The sequence below is a fragment of the Lepidochelys kempii genome, chromosome 8 (assembly GCF_965140285.1).
Source record: "Lepidochelys kempii isolate rLepKem1 chromosome 8, rLepKem1.hap1, whole genome shotgun sequence".
In the NCBI taxonomy this organism is placed as follows: domain Eukaryota; kingdom Metazoa; phylum Chordata; order Testudines; family Cheloniidae; genus Lepidochelys; species Lepidochelys kempii.
In genome coordinates, this window is record NC_136387.1 from 93,264,670 (window position 1) to 93,289,274 (window position 24,605).

At 41.8% G+C, this 24,605-nt stretch overlaps 1 protein-coding gene across 14 annotated transcripts in view; it reads left to right on the plus strand.

Annotated features, from left to right (window-relative positions):
• Nucleotides 1-299: 299 nt before the first annotated feature.
• Nucleotides 300-24,605, plus strand: part of DAB1 (DAB adaptor protein 1) — a 677,908-nt gene continuing 653,602 nt past the window's right edge. For all 14 annotated transcript variants that reach the window (XM_073357549.2, XM_073357567.2, XM_073357578.2 and 11 more), the window contains exon 1: nucleotides 300-559. The gene's annotated coding sequence lies outside the window, so the exon portion shown is untranslated. The remainder of the gene's footprint in view (nucleotides 560-24,605) is intronic.

A 24,605-nucleotide genomic window follows, 5' to 3' on the forward strand; every position in this document is an offset into this window, starting at 1 on the left:
GTGAGAGTGCTGAATTTGTTCCAGTGTGATGAATTGGGTGCACCTGGTCCCTTCAGGTGACTTTTGATACCTTTAGGTGCAGATCCTAATGAAGGGTGTAAGTGCACCGTCCAGGTGGTTGAATGCTTGTTTGCTGTACCCGCTGAGCCACAGATAGTGTGCTGAAGCGAGACGGACCAAGGGAATGATTAAGGGTATTCACATAAAAGTGTTACTGTTCAGCAGCGCACACGTGACACACTAGGTGGTGAAATGCGGGGAGGCCCCAGTATTAGGAGAAATGTGGTAGTGATGCAGACGGCAGGAACGATGTGGCCTGCAGAGTACGAGCACGGTCTCGGCTGATGTTATTGAGGTGCTCTCACTGAACTGAAACTGCTGAGGATTTGCTCCCTGGGATACCCCTTTCCGAGACTTCGTTTGGAGGGATCTACTGCCCGCAGGCAGACACACAGAGACCCCCTTGAGAAAAAGAACTGACAACAAAAGGGGGGAGCCTTTTTCCCCCTGCAACAAGAGGATGAGTGGGGGGCTGATCAGGGAGCAGCAGTGGCTCAAGGTAGGAGAAGGTATTTTATTTGATTGCTGTAATGAAGACATTACAGGGGAGGTGGCGGGGAAAGATCCAAATGTCTTGTCAGTGTTTAATTTCCATCTGGTGGTATTTCACTCCCCCAAATCCTTTAATTGCTTGTATTTATTTCTGGACCTTACAGCATGTTACCATTCTTAGCCCACAGAACCTGTTCTTAGGGGGATCCTGTTAGTGGGTCTGCCCATACGTGTCCAAAGGTTTTTTGTTTTTTAAATCTAAAATTGATGGGTGGGTGTGTTGCGGGAGAAAGGGGGATATAGAAAAGTCTTGATCAGGAAGGCTTTGCTTTAAGCAGTGCATAATGTAGTATCTTATTTGCCAATTACACTTCTGTGCCTGAATCCTATTAACTTCCATTTGAGAGAAATACATGGGCTTTAACTCAAAGTTTTGTTTTTTTGCTTAAAGACCTGTCAAAATGCTGGTATTTGTCACATTTGACTGCATGGCATTTATCCTCTGCTTTTACCATAAGGGTTAAGACTCAAGGAAATGGACATTTTATTACACAGATGCGGAAATGAGAATGATATGTCTGCTTAAAGGACCCTCTCTATCACACTCAAAATAATTTAATGCTTCCATTGCTGGAAACTAACAATTTACTTAGAATTGTGGAGATTGTCCTCAGACCACAGGGCTTGTTGATTTCCAGATTAGGTGACCCTCTAACGTTCTTTTCCTGTCTGCCTACCTATGTGTGTACATCCTAACAGGGGCAACTAGAACCAGCTGTCACAGACTGGCTTCATATTAGTACTTAAATAAACACTTTGCTGCCTTTCAGACAGCTTCTTGATGCCTCCTTAAAATTTAGATGATTAATCAATTGGGTTAGTGGCCAATTAGGCATAACTTTGTAAGAAAATAATTATGCTTGAGTATATGGAATTTGACTAGTAATGTGGTACAGTAGACACCCAGATTTCAATAGCTCTTTCCTAATATGTGTAGATTCAGTGGCTTCTCCTTAATTTGATTTTTGTCTTAAAGTGAGATGACAAGTGCATTGCTATTTGTCAGGGGATAATTCATTTTCAAAGGCAGTGAAATATGTATTTTAGTTGGCTTCCTGCTTTTTTCCCCTTTTGTTTTAAAACAAATCTTCTTGTCTGTTACTAAAGACTTTCCTCCTTTTAAATATGTTCTTTGTAATGCCACTGCTTGCTTTGGTTATTTGGTTTGGACAAGTGAATTTTACTTCAGTGCCCAAGGAGTCTCATAAGAGGAGGTTACAGTGTTATGCCTTTTGAGGACAGTCATTTTAACTGATCTTGTTAAGTAACACCGTTATTAAATGAATACAAATTAAAGCAAAAAGCATTTTTCAGTGCTCACAAGTTCTGCTTCTGAGCTAAATTTCTCTTTATGACTAGAGAGGTTTTTGCACTGCAGTATTACAATACAGCCATATTAAAAAGGTCCTTGGAGCAAATAACCCTCCAACACTGCAGCTTCGTCTTCAATAGATTTAAGTAATTCTGTGGGAAATAACAACACTGGATTTAAACAATCTAGACTGAAGTCCCCCCCACCCTCTCCCATTTTATATGTCAACTTCTTGTAGCTTTTATGCCAGGGACAAATCTAAAACCCATGTCTAAAAAGTGAAAGAAAAATATTTTAATTCATATTCCCACCCCCCACTTTTTTTAGTGCAACAGGTCCTGAAGCCTTTTTAAAAATAGATTGAAAGTGAAGTATATGCTTGACTGTATGTTCTGCAGATGAACATTGGTACATAACATCATTTTCTTCTCTGTACTGTTTATTATCTTGTTTCTATAATGTAACAAAGGAGAAAAAAAAAAGGAAACTCAGGATAAAAGAGAAGATTCCAAAGGGATTACTGTACAGGCAATTTATGAGCTATTAGGATTTATTCTGAGGCAAACTGTATTGTGTGTTTAGTGCTTTCATTGAGAGGTGGCATTGAAGTCAGTCATGATATAGGCAAGTACGTGTAGTACAGCAGTCTCCCACCACATCCATACTTCATAATTTTGAGGTGTAAAGAACAGACCCAGAACTAAGCCACTTACCTTCAGTGCTAAATCGCTAGTTTTGAGTGGAGGTGAAGAGGGTTTGCTTATTTCTCTGTAATTGCAGCTTTTGTTTTTTTTTTTTGCAAATGAATATAGTCATTTTAATAATGTGGAACCTGTAGAAATAAGGCAGAACTATCTATTTGGTCCAAACAAGAAGCAGAAATCTCATACAGTAGAACCTCAGAGTTAGGAACACCAGAGTTACAAACTGACTGGTCGTCCACACACCTCATTTGGAACAGGGAGTTTGCAATCAGGCTGCAACAGAGACCCTCTTCCCCCCCACCCCCCCAAAAGGCAAACACAGTACAGTATTAAAGGTAAACTACTTTAAAAAAAGGGGGGGGGTTAAAAATTGACAAGGTAAGGAAACTGTTTCTGTGCTTGTTTTATAATCCATACACCTCCTGGTTGTGGTGTTCGGTCCCATCTAGTGGCACTGAGACCACTTAGAGAGAGATTAATGAGTCTGCCCTACAGCGCTAGCTACTAGCCATATGGCTTTTAGCTCATGCAGTAGAGGCTCGTGCACTAAGCTCCAGAGACCCCATCCACCCGCTGACAACCAGGGTCTGTTGGTGATACAGTTTCATTTGAATTAAGATGGTTACAATGCGGCATTTTTCTTCTACATAGTAAAGTTTCAAAGCTGCATTAAGTCAGTGTTCAGATGTAAACTTTTGAAAGAACCACCATAATGTTTTGTTCAGAGTTACGAACAATCTCCGTTCCAGAGGTGTTCGTAGCTCTGAGGTTCTACTGTACGTGTAATTTGTCTGAAGTGTGAGTTTGGCCTGATCAGTCAAATGCTTGCGTACCAAACATTGCTCCACATAAACCTTTGGAGTACAGATCCTCTCATTGATTGGAGAGTGGCATTGCTTAGGGTGACAGATATTTATTGCAGAGGGACAGTAAGTGCTCTCCTATTTTACTTATGTAATAATCAGTTCTAGCAAACTGATGGAGAGTTGGAATGTTACCTATATAAACCAGATTTGAAGAGGGAGGCATTTGCTGTTCAGGGGGGGCGGGGGGGAATCCTTCCATTTTTAAATATCTTTAATCCAGGGCTTCAGTAACTGCAGTAATGCTAATTTTCTATCAATTTGCATGCAGGAATGCCTAGACCATCTTAGAGTAGAGTAATTCAAGCTCTACTTTATCTGGAGTATAGGGTTTTTTGTTTGTTTGTAAAAGAAGGGAGGAGAAAAAAGGCAAAGAGTTATCTTATTCATATCCTGTTCGGATCTTTATTCCGATCCTGTTCAGGCCATTGATGAAACAGAACAGTTAAAGAAACAATTTTGGAATTATGTTTCTCTTGATGAACAAATTAAGCTTATAAATGGACAGATGCATCACTTCATTGTAACACTACTTGTTAATGTTTGCACATCACTTGATAAAATAAGACCAGCTGCTCAGGTGTGCTAGGGCTGCTTTGCACTGCTCTGTTTGGGGAAAAACTGCCTTAAAACTCACAACCAGACCCCCAAGAATGTCCTCTCCTTGCTTAGGAGTGTGGCTGAGGAAAAGTGCCCTCCTGAATCCCCAGCAGCTGGAGTTGTTGGCAATCTCTTCTTAATAAGAGCAGCTTGAGGGCTGCTGTAACTTGTGTTGATGTTAGGACTGGTTCTCAGACAGCCCGGTATTGGGATAGCATGAAATTGGCCTAGTCACCTTCATAAACACTTCAGCCTCTCTGAGCTAAGATTCCCACATGCTTCACTCCAAATTCACTGGTTTAGATTAAAACCTAAAATAAATTTATTAACTACAAAGTGATTATAAGGGATAGCAAACAGATCAAAGCAGATTACCTAGCAAACAAACAAAAACGCAAACTAAAATTAATATACTAGACAGATAGGGTGAGAATCTGCTAGTTCATATCCGAACGGAGGGTACCGGCAGACTTGTAGATTCTTAAGGCACAAGCTGCATTAGTTTTACAGCTTGGATTTTTCAGGTCTTCATACACAGGCTAGAAATCCTAGGAAATCCAGCACTTCCAGGGAAGAACAGATGATGTCACTCCCTGCCTTATATAGCTTTAGCATATGGCGGGAACACTTTCTTTCAAAACTTGGTTCCCAGATGGGTTTATGGAAAAATACGGACATCCCAAGATGGAGTCCAGCAACATGTGGCCTGGTCACATGTCCTTGTAGAGACATAGCAGCCATCACTTACAGGCTGTCTGGAGTGTTCTCAGGAAGTCTCACCAGGTGGTGAGCTTCTCCCAAGGCCTATTTTTCCCTAATGGCTCATTGTCCTGAATAGGCCCTTCCCTGCCAGCTATCTAGACTGAAAGCCTCTTGTTTAGTGGGCGTTGCCCAGGTGTAACTACATTTGAAGTGCAGATACATAGTCAATATTTATAACTTCAAATACAAAAATGATACATGTATACAAATTGAATAATCTTATTCAGCAAATCATAACTTTTCCAATAACACCTTACACAACCTGTCTTGCATAAAATACATCATTATTATACTATAATCCTATAATAAGAATAATTAATATCACTCTGAAAAATCTGGGGTGCAGTGTCACAGTGGGACCTTTCAGTTTTGTCTTTAAAGTGCCGTGCACAGTTACAAGAATGGTCATACTGGGTCAAACCAATGGTCCATCTAGCCAAGTATTCTGTCTTCCAACAGTGGCCAATGCCAGGTGCTTCAGAGGGAATGAACAGAACAGGGCAATTACTGAGAGATCCGTCTCCTGTAGTCCACTTCCAGCTTCTGGCAGTCAGAGGCTAGGGACACCCACAGCATAGGGTTGCATCCCTGACCACCTTGGCCAATAGCTACTGATAGACCTCCTCCAAGAACTTCTCTCATTCTTTATTTAATCCAGTTATAGTTTGGGCCTTCACAGTATCCCCTGGCAACAAGTTCTACGGGTTGATTGTGAGTTGTGTGTTTGTTTTAAACCTGCTGCCTAGTCATATCATTGGGTGACCCCTGGTTCTTGTTTTATGTGAAGGAGTAAATAATAGCTTTCTTATTCACTTTCTCCACACTATTCATGAATTTGTAGAACTCTATCATATACCCTTAGTCATCTCTTTTTCCAAGCTGAAAAGTCCCAGTCTTTTAAGTGGCTTCCATATGAGGAGAGGTTCCATATTCCTAGTAATTTCTGTTGCCCTTCTCTGTACCTTTTCCAATTCCAATATATTTTTTTTGAGATGGTGCGACCGGAACTGCATGCGGTATTCAAGGTGTGGGCATACCATGGATTTATATAGTGGCATTATGATATTCACTGCTGTCTTATCTATCCCTTTCCTAATGGTTGCTAATGTTCTGTTAGCTTTTGACTGCCACTCCACATTGAGCAGATGATTTCTGAGAACTATCCACTGTGACTCCAAGATCTTTCTTGAGTGGTAACAGCTTTTTTTTAGGGCCCATCATTTTGTATGTGTAGTTGGGATTTTGTTTTTCAATGGGCATGCTTTGCATTTGTCAACATTGAATTTCATCTGCTATTTTCTTGCCCAGTCACCCAGTTTTGTGAGATCTCTTTGTAACTCCTTGCAGTCTGCTTTGGACTTGATCATCTTGAGTAATTTGGTATTGTCTGCAAATTTTGCCTCTTCATTGTTTACCCCCCTTTTCCAGATGTTATGTTAAACAGCACTGATTATGGTGGTATGTATAACAAAAATAATAGAAAATTAGTTTGTAGATTTCATAACATGATTTTGCAAGCCAGTCAAAAGTAAGCAGAATCATTTCTGATGCCCTTACCTAGTTCCTTGGTGCCTCTATGTTAGTGCATGTAGCATCTTCAATACCCTGCTATACTTAGAGATGACAACATAGATTAACAATAACTAATGGGCCATATCTTCAGCTGGTGTAAATTAGCATAGCTCAATTAAACTCAGTGGAGCTACATCAGTTTACTCCAGCTGAGGACGTGGCCCATTACTTATACAAGGCCTGATTGGTACGTACTTTTTGCTATGTTGTACTTTTACTGCACAAGAAATCCCCTTTAAATCAATGGGATTACTCCTGGAATAAAATACTCTTCAATGTGAATGAAGGCATCAGAATCTGCTTATAGTGCCTTTCATCCAGGAGATGTATACTGATTCTATGCAGGGATTGCCCACTGTTGAAATTCATGCACCCCTGGAGTGGAAAAGAGCAGCCATTCTGGACTAGCAACATTTTACCAGAGGAGGTTTGGGGAAGAGAAATGAAGAAAAACAAATCCATTTGAAGTCATAGGGGGAATTTTAGGCAACAGAATGTAATTATCCAAGTTGGATATTGGCCAGGATATGTTAGCTAACATTTTTAATCTTGCAAAAAAAATCTTGGGGTTTTTAATAACAAATGGCCAGGATTATGTCTTACATCTTATTTGAAAGCTTGAGTTAAGAATGGAGTCAGTGGTTTGCTTTCCCTCTGAATAAGTTGCTGTCATTAATGTGTGTGCCAGCCTAAGAGCCCATTGCTCTCCTGATATGCATGGCATACATCTCTGTGTATCCAGGAGCCTTTTTTGTTCTCCACTGCTTGTCTGAAGAAACTCTAAACAATGAGCATTAGTTTATGGTTCTTCCTTTTTGACTTAATTTCCTTTCCTTTTTCTAAATTCTGTGCAAGGGCTTGCCCACCCAACTTTCCAGTTACATCATATTAGACATGATGTTCTTTGAATGTGTGGTGTTAGTTTGGCTGTCTGGAAATGCATGCAGTTAACATTGCTAAGTATCACACAGTGACACAAGCCGCCATCATAATTCTCAAGTAGCCTTTACAGTGGATTGCGTCAACACACAAGTCTTTCCAATGGCTCATTTCAATGACTAATATGGCACTTTTTGCAAGAGCAGATGTCTTGGCCAAAATCCAGGTTAGATAACTACATTCTTCTTACCTAAATTCACCTTTCTGTTTCAGTTGAACATGGTATCCTTCACTGTCTGCCCTAAACTCCTGTGTAGTGATTCTGGGACTGTTAAGCAATTTTGTCATTTCGCCTGAGAAGAAGATTGCATTTTATTGGTAGATGAAGTGATAGTCCTTCTACTGTAAAGTGCCTTTGAGATGAAAGGCCCTCGTCAAGGTTCCTTCCCCACTCTGAACTCTAGGGTACAGATGTTGGGACCTGCATGAAAACCTCCTAAGCTTACTTTTACCATCTTAGGTTAAAACTTCCCCAAGGTACAAATTAATTTTACCCTTTGCTCTTGGATGTCCACTGCCACCACCAAACTTTATCTGGGTTCCTGAAAAAAATGGAGTTTGGACACTTCTTTCCCCCCAAAATCCTCGCAATCCTTGCACCCCACTTCCTGGGGGAGGTTTGGTAAAAATCCTCACCAATTTGCATAGGTGACCACAGACCCAAACCCTTGGACCTTAGAACAATGAAAAAGCATTCAGTTTCCTTAGAAGAGGACTTTTAATAGAAGTAATGGAATCACCTCTGTAAAATCAGGATGGTAGATATCTAACAGGGTAATAAGGTTTTGCCTAGAGGGATTCTCTATGTTTTGAATCTAAAGTTACAAAAAAGACACACAGACAGGAATAGTCATTCTATTCAGCATAGCTCTTTTCTCAGCCATTTAAAGAAATCATAATCTAACACATACCTAGCTAGATTACTTACTAAAAGTTCTAAGCCTCCATTCCTGTTCTGTCCCCGGCAAAAGCAGTATACAGACAGACACAGATCCTTTGTTTTTCTCCCTCCTCCCAGCCTTTGAAAGTATCTTGTCTCCTCATTGGTCATTTCGGTCAGGTGCCAGCGAGGTTACCTTTAGCTTCTTAACCCTTTACAGGTAAGAGGATTTTTCCTCTGGCCAGGAGGGATTTTAAAGGGGTTTACCCTTCTCTTTATATTTATGACAGCCCTATTTAAAAAGGTGTTGCTATTGTACAGAACCAGGGATTAGTTCTGAAAGAGGAAAAATATCTGCCTTTTCTTCTCTTCTCACCCCCTCCCCCCGACTACCCCCACTATGCTGACTGTGGAGGCTCAGGGATACTGTGTCCATTGTAAAAACAACAAGGAGTCCTTGACTAACAAATATAGTCTCTAAGGTGCCGCAAGGGCTCCTCGTTGTTTTTGCTGATACAGACTAATAATGCTACCACGCTGACGCTCGTGTCCATTGTGATTCACTCAGGAGGACTGCTTTTAGAACTCTCGGAGTAAGCCAACACTCCCAAACCAACCTTTCAGTCCACTTATGAAAGTGCTACAGTTCCCTCTAAAAGGTCATTTCTCAGTGATGAGCACTCAGAAGAAAATAAATCTGCATCCAAATTTTAATACATAGCTTTATTAACATTGGTGAGATGGCTCAAATAATGCCAGGCCTCCATGTCTCCTAACCCCTCCTCTTTTCCCCATCATTGGGTCCCTTCTTCCCTCCTCTCCCTATTCATGTATGTCTTCTATTTTATTGCTGTTATTCCCACCCTACCATGTTATGTGGATGTAGTATTTTCTGGTTTTGTGTTTTCTGGTCTAGCAGCTTTGACAAGCTGTACATCTGCATAATTCTATTGGCGATCCCATGAAGCATGTGGTATTTAGAAACATACATGCTGGAAGTCATTTACCTTTTTGTACTTAGAATCATAGAATATCAGGGTTGGAAGGGACCTCAGGAGGTCATCTAGTCCAATCCCCTGCTCAAAGCAGGACCAATCCCCAATTAAATCACCCCAGCCAGGGCTTTGTCAAGCCTGACCTTAAAAACCTCTAAGGAAGGAGATTCTACCACCTCCCTAGGTAACACATTCCAGTGTTTCACCACCCTCCTAGTGAAAAAGTTTTTCCTAGTATCCAACCTAAACCTCCCCCACTGCAACTTGAGACCATTACTCCTTGTCCTGTCCTCTTCTACCACTGAGAATAGTCTAGAACCACCTCTCAGGTAGTTGAAAGCAGCTATCAAATCCCCCCTCATTCTTCTCTTCTGCAGACTAAACAATCCCAGTTCCCTCAGCCTCTCCTCATAAGTCATGTGTTCCAGACCCCTAATCATTTTTATTGCCCTTCGCTGGACTCTCTCCAATTTATCCACATCCTTCTTGTAGTGTGGGGCCCAAAACTGGACACAGTACTCCAGATGAGGCCTCACCAATGTCGAATAGAGGGGGACGATCACATCCCTCGATCTGCTCGCTATGCCCCTACTTATACATCCCAAAATGCCATTGGCCTTCTTGGCAACAAGGGCACACTGCTGACTCATATCCAGCTTCTCATCCACTTCTACTTCGCATGGTCTACTTTGCGTCGTCTGTTTTGTCTTGGAAAATCAATGTAAGAAAATCGCCAAAGAAGTTGGCAGAGCAGTTTTAAAAATGGAGAAGCCGGTTTAATTACGTTTTAAATAAAGAAAAATTGCCTCCATGAGGTGAGGTCATGTGTGGCATCTTTCAGTACCAAGGAAACTATCATAGCTGACTTAAAAAAAAAAAAGGGGGGGGGGAGGGCACGAAATAGGGGCATATAATGCAAATGCCTTGCTTCTAATGCACCCTTCATGTTAATATCTAGGTGAAACCCCAATGTGTCCTCCAAAGGGCTAATACTCTTCCCCCACTGCAAAACGTTGCTGTTTATTCCATTAGTCCTGGGGCAACCCAAGTGATGAAATCAGTATATGAAAACCTTTCCAAAGCTATTAAAGTTTACAAGGAGTTCTACAGTCTTGAATCCTTTAAATATGTCTAGGAGTTACATTACTCCACTTTTTTAATATATTTTTCAGCTGTCTTGTCTTTAACTGCTTCTCCATTGCCGCCAGGACTTGGTTCCAGGAGACTTATGCTTTCTGAATTCAGGGGTGTTAGCCCTCCAGAACAGAACATAGCGGAACACTCAAGCCTGCTACACACAAGTGTAGGTTGCTTCCGCAACAGCGAGAGGATTTCAGTTTAATCAGCTGAGACTGTTTGGATGAGTCTATTGATCCTATTCATCTTTCTGTAGGAGTAGCTTTAAAGTACCGATGGGTCTGAGTTGAAAAGTTCTAACCCAAAGAGATGGAGACATTTGAACCAAAATCCCAGCTCCAAACTTTTAAAGACATACTAATGGCCAAATAATTTTTGAACAAAATATTAGAAGAAATATCCATGGCCATTTGGGAGAGTGGGAGAAAACCATGCTTCCTAATGTAGGGCAAGCAGTTATAAAATAAGCCTATCTCTGGCATCCTCCATGACTGTGTAAGGGCAGGTTCTATCTGTCATAAATCAAGTGGATAGGTTTAGAGACTTCATATGTAAATAAAATGCTCATTCCATCTGTCTCTCTGTGGTTTGGCCCACAACAACAACGAATGCATCCATTGCTTGGGAGAACTTGATGAATATATTATGTTGGCCAGGTGTAAAGCTGTGATCTATAATGTTTCATGCCTCGTGGGCATTATGCTGCCATGTGGCACAGCAGGCTGGGGATCATTTTACATTAATAGAGTCTTTGGGAATAAAAGGGTGTGGGAATAGGAACAAATAACTTATGGAGTAGCCTATCCAGTGTAAGGAGGACGGTGAGTTAAGTGGCTTCAAACATCATTTTTTCCACTAATTGTGCCATTTGAATTGTGACTTAGTTTAATCACAATCTATCATTTTTAATATTTCTTTTCTTCATTCCATTTTACACGCACTGAGGTAGTTTACTGCAAACCAGGTGGAAACTAAGATGATCAAGTACTCTCTATGGTGGTAACTCATTACTGAACATATTAACTTAAGTCTTATTATGCTTTTTCCAGCATGAGATTTGATCTTTCTGGAGGATGAAAGGCTATATAAAACCTGTTCAGGGTTGTTTATAGTGAGCATACACTTTAGTACACCCTCCCTCCCTCCCTCATAGGCTTAGATCAGTACAACTAATCTGTACAGATAACTTAAATGGATTTTTTTCTTCTTAACCAATACAGTTAAAATCCTGCAAACCCCTATGTGAACATTCATTTGCGTTGGAGTGGCTTACATTAGGATACATTACATTGGGATTTGTCTACATTATGGGGACTATACAGCCATAGCTACATTGTCGTAACTGTGCTGAAATAATCACATAGTGCAGCCGCAGCCTATGCTGGTGGAAGAGTTTTTTCCATCAATGTAGGAATATCACTTCCCCAAAACTAAGCTGTGTTAAATTTTCATTTTGGGCTACCTATGCTAAATACCATATAGAAAAAGCATCCCCTGAATCCCCTGCTTTTATTGGATCCAGACAGTTACACATGGGGTAGGGAGGAATCAGAAGATAGGAACTGACAGACTGGATCAGAGCAGTGGGTCCATCTGGTCCAGTACCCTGTCTCTAACAGTGGCCAACACCAGGTGCTTCAGATAAATGTGTAAGAACCCCACAGTAGGTAGATATGGGATACTCTTTCCCCGTGTTAAGTCTGGTTCTGATCTCTAATAGTTTTTTTTTTTAATTTTAAAAATAGTGGCTCTGGGAAAATAGCTCTCAGTGTTGGAAACAGAGGTGTTATCCTGGCCAACTTTGATTAGTAAACAGGTTAAGGATAGAAAATGAATGCAACTTTTTCCATGGCTGCAGAAATAAAGGAATTTATTCCATTGTAGTCATGACGACAGACACTTTTTTTACTTAAACACATTTTAGGACAGACGAGAGATACAAAGTTTGGATCCAGATATGAACTTCTGCAGTTCTGAGAAGTGCTGGGATCTGTGCTTTTGATCCGAGCCCTTCTCTAACATTGATGAATGAGGGATTTGTTCCATCCCATTGAAATCAGTGAGAGCCTTGCTGTTGGTTTCAACTGGAGCAGGATCAGACCCATAGAGTAGAAGTATATCTAACCACAAAGACCTTCTGAAATTCTAACTAGAATATACCTGGGTATATATTCATTTTACTCACCTACTCATGATAAATGCAAGATTATTTTAGGAGGAAAAAGTGAATTTTCTTAAAAATGGAAACATCGAAAGAGCTGTAATATTTGTGACAGACAGACAATTTCCTGCAATGCTGAAGGAACTTCACTGAATCAAGTTTAACGTCTTTGGAGTTCATTGTATAAAAAATGCAAATGTTTATGTACGATTGTGAGAGTATGGAACTTCTGTAGCAGGAAGGCAAGACTAATGCAATCTCTGGAAGGTATGAGGAACTTCAAAGGTCTTTTGGGAACAATATGTGAAATGGATTTCCTAGGGAAATACCTTAGGGTGAGGGGAATGCAAATTCTCCCCTCTGAAGCCAACCCCTGGGGAGAGAGACCCATTGTGTACTAATTACCTGCTTCTAGAAACTCCAGGTCAGAGACCCCCTCCCCCCCGCATCGGTATAAAGGGTGAACTGAACATACTAGGAGTGCTTGTTTTGAGCTGAAGCTGTGATGACCTGGTGACCACAAAGAATCCTGTTCGGTGAGGGTGCTGAGGGACTTATCCTGCCAGAGTCCATTTTAGGGTGATGTTTGGTATGCTTATTAGCATGCACGTAGGTTCTTTTATTTGTCTGTTTTTTTATTATGTTTTCTCTATAATGCTTTTTACTTTAAGAATAAAGCAGGCTTGCATAGGAAGTGCTGTGTGACAACTTATAACCTTATTACACCGCTTAACCGTCTCTGAAGAGAAAGCAAGCGCGTATCTGTGGGCAGCCTGCTTGTGCTGGGAATAACACAGTTCTTCCTTCTCCTTTCGTACGGCTGGTGTAGAGCAGCAACTACAATTTCACCTGACGCTGGTGGAGCCAAATGGCTCCATCGGGAGTAGCAGAATTTAGCAGTCATGCCGCCTTCATATTTATAATTTGGGCAGTGTGTGGTGGTGTGTTTGGTCTCTCGTGGGGAGCTACGCTTGCATGCTGGGGAGTTCTTGATTTTTTTCCATTTGTGCATTATATGTCTGCATCTACCATGGTCTGTTCGGATTCAGTTCAGCGTTGACCAAGATGACCGTGGAAGGTTGAACCCAGGAATCTTCTAGGTGGGATCTGGTACAAGGTGGTTTGTTTGTTTGTTTTTTATTTTAAGAGAGAGAGAGAAACCATACACAGTGAAGGCAGGGAACTGTGCAGCCTGGAAGGACCCTGGTCAGAAGGGAAGAGATGCAGGTCTCCACCTAGAAAGGCAATCTCTGGGGAGCTGGAAGCCTGTGAGTGGGTCCCCTTTCTGAGGGGAAATACAGGTGCAGCTGCTCTTGAACTGTGACTGTATTACTTTAAGATCGTGAGAGATGATATTGTAACTCTTTGACACAAGCCTTTCCCCTGCTGTTTGTTTGACAGCGTGATGTTCTGCTTCCTGGACTGAAAGAGTATTTGTTTGTTCTTGGTAAATGATCTTGCTGTGTATTTCCATGTCCCTCTCTAGCTGACCTTATCTCTCTGCTGGAAATTTGCAGAATAGCTCTGCTGAATTTATTTAAAGCTTTTTTTTTTTAAATCGGGTGTTGGTGAAAGCTGCTGGAATGACAGCCTTGGAGACTAAAGTCCTCTGTTTATCCCCTGAAGAGAGCTTACCCAGACAGCACAAGCTTACCCGCAATGTGAACTAAGGTACCTCAACACAAGCTTTTGGAGGACCACTGCTAAGGCTAAAATAGTTCATATCTGTCCAATCCTTTGTTCGTTTGCTTAATTGGCCACCTAGGATCTCATTTCCTGCCCGCCGTGATGAGGTATGTTAATCTATCGTGCACTAGAGGCACCAAGAGGACCCACCGATTCACATAGGCAGTGTTGCCAATCCAAAAATCATGCCAGTTCACAAAAGTCACAAAATCTGCTTAAAAACCATGAGACTATAAAAGATAATACATTTTGGGTTCTTTTTCCTCGTCTTCTGGTTTGAGCCTTTAGGGACTACTTGGGTCACATTTCCAACCTTTTCTCCTTTCCCAGGAGAAATAGAAACTTACTTTTTAATTATTTTCAATAAAAGCTGACTGTCTCTGGTAATCACATGACTCCAGGAGCCAGGGCTTCATAAAAACACCGAGTATCATGACTTTTGATAAAACCATAAGAGTTGACAACAGTACATAAGCCACTGAATAGCTGGCAGATTGCAACTAACTTTGATTATTTTCAGTCTGAGCCATATTTGCATGGTTACCTAGATCTAAAAAGTCACCTATACCGTTATCAATGTCCTGAGAGACCCAGTTCAACTGTGTCTTGGTGATGGAGGGTAGCCAGGTCTTCTTTCCTTTGTAGCTTACTGCGCACAAGCTCAGGTTATCTAGTTTCTAACCTTTCCCCGATCAGAAGAACGATATAGGCTGATGGTCACTGATGCCCCCAAAGTTTATTGTTCTGCCAGTTCATCCTGACTCTGGAAAGAGTTTGAGTTTAGTTGTAGGGTCACATTTTATTGCATCTTACCTGAGTTGTAATTTAGTTGTTAATGTAGTTTTCTAAATTGCAAAATACCAAAATATTTCCTATCCATTCAGTAGCATGAACTATTGCTGGGATCCAGGCTATACCAATAAACATCGGTTAGGTACAATAAAAGACGAATTTAGTGGTAAGGCATTTGTTCCAGACTGTACTGCCTATAGAGCTTTATTTCAGTGCACGCATAGAATTTAATTTACTTTTTACAACATTTTAAAAAGCAGCAAAAAATCAAATATTGTAATGTGAATTTGCTTTAATGGATGTAATCAAAGAGAAATAAGCACATTGTTGGTCCCCATTAAAAATCTACTACATATTTGGTTTGACATTTTTCTCTTTATTACACAGTGGAACAAATCTGTAACCACCAAGGACTTCATTGGTGTCATCATGCTGTATATACCGTGGCCACTAGGAATTTCACATTGATGATACCACTTAAAACTTCCTATTCAGAATCACAGGCTCGTACCAGTTGAGGTGTAGAAGGATGATCTGTTGGCTATCAGGCATATAGGGCCAATGACACACTTGCACAGTTCTGATTCTCTCCAGTAGAGGGAAGTTGAACACATTCACGTCTCCAGAATTTGAAAAGCAATATCTATGTATGCATCCTACCGTGTACTCCTCTATCCAAAAGGGAATTCTGACATATCAGTCTATGGAGTTAACTTTTCTTTGTTTTGATAAGATTCCTAGTGTGTCTCCTCCCACTTTGTCTACTAGTCACAAGTGCGTGATACATTACATAGTGTACCTAGGGCTTAGGTTTCCTCCCATCCTCTTCACCTCTACCATCCCTTCAGCTCTCTTTGTATTTAATCTGTTTTAGCCCAGCAGTTGCCTTGCTAACTTTCACTTTCTGCTCCATTTATTCCCAGATGGCTGCTGAATGACTCTGAATTCAATGCAACTTTGTGACTAGCTGTTAAGGATGTTATGGAAGCAGTGTAGTTGGTGACCTTCTTTTTTAAAGATATAGGAGAATATTCCGCTTTTTATGTGAACATCTAAATCTCATTAACATTAGCAGAAGATATGAATGAACACTGAGGAGAATATACTACCAATGCCAGTATAATAAAGGTCAGTTAAATGGCCTAACATTAATGGAGTTAATGCCAAACATGTCTAATTTGACAGCCTATTAATTGTGCACTTTACTGGAGCTAAAGGGGAAAGCTTTTTTTTCTATATACCATTTCATACAGAATGTATGGTTTTTTAAAAAAAGTTTGTGAAACTGCCTTGCAGATATTTACTGTTATATTCTGATAAACTTATTGCACATCCTGCAGTGCTTAGTGTACTGGCTATCAGCACAATAAAAGCACTGTAGAAACTATATGAACACAATAACTTAAAAGGATCTGTAAACAAGAAAACAAATAGTGGGGGTCCAGGATAAGAAGGAAAGGAGGTGGATTTGGGGGGACCTTGTTGCACACTCACCATTATAATGGCTTTATGACTATCCATTTCGTGTCTCAGTGCAGGTACCCTGAAAGAGTTCAGCTAGATTGTAATTCATGATGCCAGTGACCCATAGCAAACAGTATCTTTGCCTCAGTCATAGCTTTTCTGTGTGCCATGGTATTGTTACTAGTATGACATAGAGAGGAAGATCAGACTTCCTCTCAGATCCAGTTCGTTTCCAAATGCTTGAACTCCCAGAGATCATCTTCAAATCACAATGGTCTGCAGTCCCAAGAAACAGCTAGACTCTATAGCCTTCGAATTTTGAGCCCCATCTAATTGATGTTTGCTCTTGGTGAGTTGACTATGGGCAGGATATACCTCTGCAGTGTCAGAACCAGTAAGAGCACCACCGAAATGACAATCCAAAGTCCTTTAGTCTCCTTGGTGATGAGGCAAAAGAGAAAGGTGTGGGAATAATTCAAGAAGTGAAATGTGCCGGGTGATGGTCAGAAAACGAGTAGGGGTGACTTAAGTATTGGCTAAGTTCAGTATACGATGGGATCTTCTTGACCCTCTTGGGAATGCCCAACAAGGGCATTGCTTCAAGGAGTACACATGCTGACCTGTCCGATACGATGCTCTGAACTCTTTGGTATTTCCCGCATATAACCTGGTGATCTGTATGCCAGTAGAGCCATGAACTTTGATCCTGCCCTAAAAGCACAGAAAATTTGTCAGCATAGCTGGTTGCTTCCCCCGCTGAAGCAAGATGAAATTACCTCTGCTACTTTCTCACCTCCTCACTATGTATGAGGTTGGGTCAGAACCAGCCAGAAGAAAACTAGACCTATAGCATCCTCCAGCTAAGTGCCAAGGCAAGATCTTAATGGTATACTACATGTATACATGTACTAAATGCTGTAAATGAATGAAGCATCTCCTTTATTTGCAGTAGCTCTTCCATGACCCAAACAAAAACTTATTCAAGAGGAATCCAAATTAGCTGAGTTTAGGCTACATGAATATCTCTCGGGGGAATGTCAGAAAGAGACCATGTTCCTTCTGCCATCTCTGAACTCCACAATGAGGAGTCAGCCACAATAGATATGTGTGTTTTTTGGGTTTTTTTTGAAGGGGAAGCCTGGTTGCAGCTGGGTTCTTTTGTTGTGGGGGGAGGGGGGACGACAGGGGACGAGGACTTCTAGAGATTTGGGAAACTTTCGGTACAAAACCTCCAAATAAGCAAAACTTGAGTGATTTTCTGTTTTGTTACAAACTTGGTCCTGAATGGAGGCTTGTTAAAGGGTTGGTAAGGTTCATGAGCTTGTGCACGAACATAAGGCCTGGTTTTGCATGAACCTGGGCTGACTCAAGTTGACAATGACACCGGATGAAGTTTGCTAACTTTGATTTTTTTGCTTTGAGATCTTGAGCTTATTGGGCCTCGACAGTCAAAAAGAAACTCGGTGACTGTGAGCCCAAATGGAGATGTGAGTACCCATGAGTAGATTGCAGACATGACCCTGCGCAGGGAACAGTCTTCAGTGGATCAGAAATGAGTGCTGAATCAGTTTCTGAACCGGTGTCTCACAAGGAAGCTTGCATTGTTGACCTGCCATTAACCTGGTGGTCCCTGGTAAAAGAGAGAGCCAATGCTTCTAGATTTTTGTGCCTTCTTCAATTCAGCCCCCTATGCATGGTGATCTCTCTAAGCTCATCTAAAAGGCCCCTACTTGCCCCCATTTAAATTCCTCTTAAAAACCTAGGGTGAAATCCTGGCTTCATTAAAGTTAGTGGCAGGACTGCAGTCCTTGCCACAAACTTTGATGGAGCCAGGATTTCACACTCACTCCTGTTCTACTTAAAGAAAATCAGTTTGACTTGTATCAAATGGTTCATAAATTGTTTATTTTTCTTATTCTTTTCCCCCTAAATGGTGTCTGTTTGTGCGTTCCTTGGGTGTTTCGGAAAGTGGCTAACATACAAAAGATGCTACTGTCAATGAATAAATAATCATACTTGTAGTTGAGAAGGAGAGTGCTGAATAAGCTTAAGAAATTTTGGTTTTCTTCTCCAGGTTACTGGGAGGAATAATAAAGGAGTAAGATAGGTGCTGAGGCACAAAGTACAGACACTTCCCCCTAGTATGGAGGCATTTGTTGTGGGGTTTTGGTTTGGGCCCATATCTAGGGGGGGCAAAAAGCTGGTATCTGAGGATTTAATTCCAGAGATTCAGTTTGAAGTCAGGTTGCTGCTTCTCCTACTTATTTCTCCAGGAGAAGAGCGCCAACAGAATTAGACAGAGTGACCTTGTTCTTTTTTTTGAATGAGGTTGAATTTGACATGAGCTTGGCATGTCTTCGTGGCAGGGAAGCTTGCAGTGATGCTGCAGTTTTCTTGGCGCTGCAGCAGACACACGGACTAAAACCAATCCGAATGAACTGAGAGGAGCAGATGGGGCAAGTGAGAAGGCTGGGAAATTTTAAATTTTCCAGAGACAAGTGGGTGTTGTGACGCAACACTGGTTTTGTTTTTGTTTTGTTTCTGGGTGGGAGGCACCCAACAAACGTGAAATGGCTTTGGAATAAAGTCCACTTCAGCTGTTCAATATCCAGAGATGCTGCCTCAGGTAATGCACTTGCAATTGACAGGCTGGTCGGCAGAAACAGGAGAGCGAGTTTGTTGAACAGAAAGGAAATCTTTTCAAGTGTTTGGCCAACTATTGAAGCATAATATATATGCTGCAGGATACAGCATAAGGAGGAATGATAAGAGTGGGGAGCTTCTTTTGGAGGTACAACTAAGGAAAAATGTTCACTCTCTTGAATCCTGAACCTCTCACCTATCGATTGCCACCCTCCCTTCAAGCAAAAAGAAAATACCCAGAATGGGGGTCCACCTAAGCATTTTCATTCTTCTCTTTATCTTGCTGCTGTTCCTCTTTTTTTCTGTCTCTGTGTGGTTTCAAAGGCACCTGAGTTAGGTGCCCATTTAGCTCCATATACCCCTAACTCTCTTAAGCTCTTTTTGAAATTCTTGTCATTAACTTGTTTTTTTGGTAATGGGTGTAATTCTCTAGTACTGTATTTGCAACTGGGGAGGATAAAGGTCTTACTTTATCTATGGAGGAAGAGTATGGATAGTGGTAATCTAGGCTTCTTCACATGCACATAGATAAGGGCAGTTTAATCCAAAAAACGAGACTATCCACTTGGAGATGGAAGGATACTGTTTGTTTGTCTCCTGGTCCCTTTGGTCTGTGGCCACCCCTGAATCTGTCACCAGAGATATAATACTGCCAACAGACAGTTACTGCAGCCTAAACACAAACACAGCTTCTTGGTATTCGGTGCTTATAATATACAACTGAACTGAAAATAATTCATGCTTCGAGTGCTGTAAAGGATGGGAGGGGAGGTTGGGGTCAGGAAAAATGAGTGTTGAGGTAAGGAGAACCTCTAGCATAGTGGTTCTCAGCAAGGGCTCTGGGGCCCCCGGGGGGCCACCAAGCAGGGCCAGCATTAGACTCATTGAGGCCCAGCGCAGAAAGCCAAAGCTGCACCGCATGGGGTTGAAAGCCCCAGCCCTGCCACCTGGGACTGAAGCTGATGCCTGAGCAACTTAGCTTCACAGGGCCCCCTGTGGCATGGAGCCCCAGGCAATTGGCTTGCTTGCTACCCCATAATGCTGGCCCTGGGTTTTATATGCAGAAAACCCAGTTGTTATGGCACTGATGGGCCATAGGGTTTATTTAGCATGGGGGAGGGGGAGGTTAAAAAGAAAGGGGAAAATGGTTGAGAACCCCTGCTCTTGCAGAAAGAAGGGGAACTTAAAAAGCATTTGGACTCTTTCCATATATCCAACAAAGAAGAAAATAGGTTTGCAGGAAATATAGGTCATGGCACGGTTCTGGCATCTAGATGTTCCTGTTTTATAAGTACAGTATATTACCAACTGTATGATTTGGGACTCCCATTAGTGTTGTTCTTTGCTGTCAGACTGAGAAGGCCATTTAATATCCCTTATCAGATCCAGTGAACTCCTCACACAAACAAATAAAATGTGGAAGGGAATTTCTTTTGGACTCGTTTGTCTGAAAGCCAGGTTCTGAGCCCTTTCTTGCTGCTACAGCAGCTAACAAGCAAGCACTCGGAATAGGTGCCTGGTGGTTTGTAGGTCAGGTAGGCAATAGACTGTGGTGCAGCTTGGCGGAAGAGTTTTCTCCTGTGCAAAATACAGATGAAAATGTAAGTCTTTTGCTGTGGCTCAGCCACAGTACTTTACTTCATTGTTATAGACACACATTAACCTTAGGGATGGAGATGAGCCCAATTTCCTGACCTCTCAGAGGCACCGTATGGGGTAGCTGTGTTCTGAGAGTTAGGAGTTTTGCATTCTGTTCTATCCATGTTATTCTATAGTCACTGTAGTATCTGTCTCTCTCATGCCCTAGTGGATTAATTCTTACATCATCCCTCCTCGGTAGGGAAGCATTGCTATTCCCATTTTACAGATGCAGAACTGAGGCCCAGAGAAATTAAATGGATTTTTCTAAGTTATGACTCTGCTACCATGAGGAAGGCATTGACGTACCATGGTGTGCTGTATAACGATCTGAACAGAAGATTCCACAGCAAGTCCGTTCTATAATTTAAATACATTATATGAGCCAAAGGTTTCAGGCTTACCCAGTCACTGTCCAACATTAAACAGTGTTAAACAAAGTTCGGGGTTTGGTATAGAGAGACCTCAGCCCACTTAGTACCATAGCGAACACACCTTAAATATCCTTTTACCCTTTTTATTAAAGATAGGGAAAAACAGTTAATACTTCCTATTTCAAATGCTTTAAATAAGGTTTTTATTTTATTTTTAACATCCCTTGTTCCCTTGAGCTGGAGGGAGTTTTTATTAGAAGGAATGCCTTCCCACTCTCCGGCCCCCCTGGTTTGACAGTCTCGTTGATGATATCAAAGATGGTGATAACTGCCCTTTTAGGAGAAAAGAGAAGAAGTTAGTTGAGATGGGTTAGCACTGTTGCTGTTAAAGGCCAATCCTGTTTAATCCCAGGTGGTATTTGGGATTTAGCTGGAACTAGCAATGTGGCAATGTCATCTGTGTCCCTCTCTCTCTCTGGCCCCATCTGATCAGGACATCTCTCAGGATCAGTGAGGCTTGGAATCCCAGGAGATTATGGGGATGGGAGCAATGATAATGAAGCTTGTTCCAGTAGCCAGTTTTTCTCCCAAAGTCTTTCTTTAAGGACCTATAAAGATAGAGATGGGTGGAATAGACCATGCCCTGGTTATTTTGTTTACCAGTTAGGCCTAATTTTTTTACAGTAATTTTGGTACACTGATTTCTGGTTCCACACTCTTCTTGTTTGCTAAGCGTGATTTTAACACAGCCCTTGTGTTATAGCAGTAGGCCTTTTCTTTGGACTAATTCAGTTTTTCTGTCTCCCTTTCATACCTCTTCCCATCAATATTTGTTATACATTATTGTGACATCTTATGAGTTGACACTCAGTCTTTACAGTTGAACTCCTAATTAGGGTAAATTTGTAGGCCCACGTCTGAGCTGGGAACTATACCAGATTTTTTTTCTGAGATAAGGTACAGTGGTATAACCACAAGACCATTCTTCCAATCATCCTGTTCCTGACTTTGTGACTGACTTGATGAGCGACCTTGGGCAAGTCACTTATCTTTTCTGTTCCCTAATTCCCCCCATCTCTGAAATAAGAATGACAACATTTAGCTATTTTTCCACAGTGTTTTGAGATCTATGTTTGAAATCTCTATGAAAGTATGTATTATGTTAAGGCCATGTTAGAAGCTTTATTATAAAACCTTATTCACAGTGAGGTATAAAGTGGCCATTACTTAGGGTTGCCAGGTGTCTGGTTTTTGACCAGAACACCCAGTCGAAAAGGGACCCTGGTGGCTCTGGTCAGCACCACTGACCGGGCCATTAAAAGTCCAGACAGCAGGGCTAAGGCAGGCTCCCTGCCTTCCCTGTCTCTATGCAGCTCCCAGAAGCAGTGACATGTCCCTGCAGCCCCCAGGGAGGCTCCGTGCACTGGCCCTGCCGGCTCTGCAACTCCCATTGGCCAAGAACCACAGCCAATGGGAGTTGAGGGGGCAGCACCTGCAAGCCTGGGCAGTGTGCACTGTGCAGAGCCACCTGGCCGCGCCGTCTCCTAGGGCTGGACATGCCAGCCGCTTCTGGGAGCAGCGCAGAGCCAGGGCAGGCAGGGAGCCTGCCTTAGCCCGGCTGCACTGCCAACTGGGAGCCAACTGAGGTAATGCCGCCTGGCTGGAGCTCACACCCTGAACCTCCTCCCGCAACCAAACTCCCTCCCGGAGCTTGTATCCTGCACCTCCTCCTGTGCCCCAACCCTGAACCCCCTCCCACACTCCAAGTCCCTTGGTCCCAACCCAGAGCCCCCTCCTGCATCACAAACCCTTCATCCCCAGCCCTAATCCAGAGCCCGCACCCCCAGCTGGAGCCCTCACCCCCTGCTGCACCCCAAACTCCTGCCCTAGCCCAGTGAAAGTGAGTGATGGTGGGGGAAAGCGAGCAACGGAGAGGGGGGGCTGGAGTGAGTGGGGGGCAGGGCTTCAGGGAGCAGGCAGGGCAGGAGTGTTCAGTTTGTGCAATTAGAAAGTTGGCAACCCTACCATTACTGTCTGCCCCAGGTTGAAACTTGCCACATAAAGTCTAAGTGCAGAGTGTGTGTGTGTGTATTTATATAATATGGACTGTGCAAACTCAGGAATGCAAAATGAAGCAAGAGAAGAAATGATCACCTGTTACAGACTTCTCCTGTGCCCCTGCAATTAACGCATGGCTTTCATTTAATATTAACCGTGCATAACTTTCTTTTGCAATATGGGTTAGGCGCTGATCCTAAGGCTTGATTTTTTTTTAAATTTTTTTTTCCCTTTAGCACAAAATTCCAACTCCTGTTCCCATGGAAATTGGTGGTAAGACTCCTGTTGATCTCACTGAGAGCAGAATTAACCTCTACACCTTTCGTTGCAATTAAAACAAACAAAAATCCAACAACCTAGAATTGAGAAACCTGCCACTGAATATGGTCATGCTGTAGGGACGCTTAAAATCATGTAGAATACACACTAACGTTTGGCTATCTTCTGTACTCTAAAATTTCAACCCTCCCTGAGAGGATTTTTCTGCGGAGCCCCTATTAGTTTTCGTAGGAACCATGTGGCTAAATCCTCAAGCTTTGGTCTAAAAATATATCCTTGCCTTAATCTCCCATAATTATTTTCCAGCAAATGAGATTCTCCACTGTAAATCCCAGTAAATATACAAATGTTTTTTAACTTGAGATGGGAACAGAGGAGGTGTGGCCTTCCTGCTACTTCTGGGCATTTGTTCCTGTTCTCTCTAACAGTGCTTGAGCCTGAAAGAAGCAATGCTTGTTTTTTTTTTTTTAAATAAACAGAAGGGTTGAAAGCGACATTTCCAACTCTTGCTTCTCTCTTCCCCTTACATTTATGGTTCTGTCAGCTGTGGAAATTGGAGTCCATTGATACTTTAAACCAGTGTGAAGACTCACTAGCTGGGGAAGGAAAATATGAAATCCTAACTACCGTTTTCTTCACGTTCTTTTCTTCAGAACTTGATTTGTTCTGGCTTGCTGTTTGTATTTTTGGAAATAAAGCAATTCAAACTACTGGGTAATAAATACATAGATAGAAAATCCAGCCAAACATAAAATCTTTAAAGATGCTGTTTAGTGTAATAATTTGTGTGAACATCCAAGAATGAGCATACAAAAAATCCAGTAGCTATAGCTACTTGATTTGAATGCATAAATCCTTGCAGATGTTGTTGTTCACGCACAGTTGTGTGTGCAGATGGGGAATCTGGATTTAGGACCCTTTGAAAAATTAGCTTGTTGAGTAGAATAACTTCTGTTACAGAAAGAAAAGGAGTACTTGTGGCACCTTAGAGACTAACCAATTTATCTGAGCATGAGCTTTCGTGAGCTACAGCTCACTTCATCGGATGCAATCCAATGAAGTGAGCTGTAGCTCACGAAAGCTCATGCTCAGATAAATTGGTTAGTCTCTAAGGTGCCACAAGTACTCCTTTTC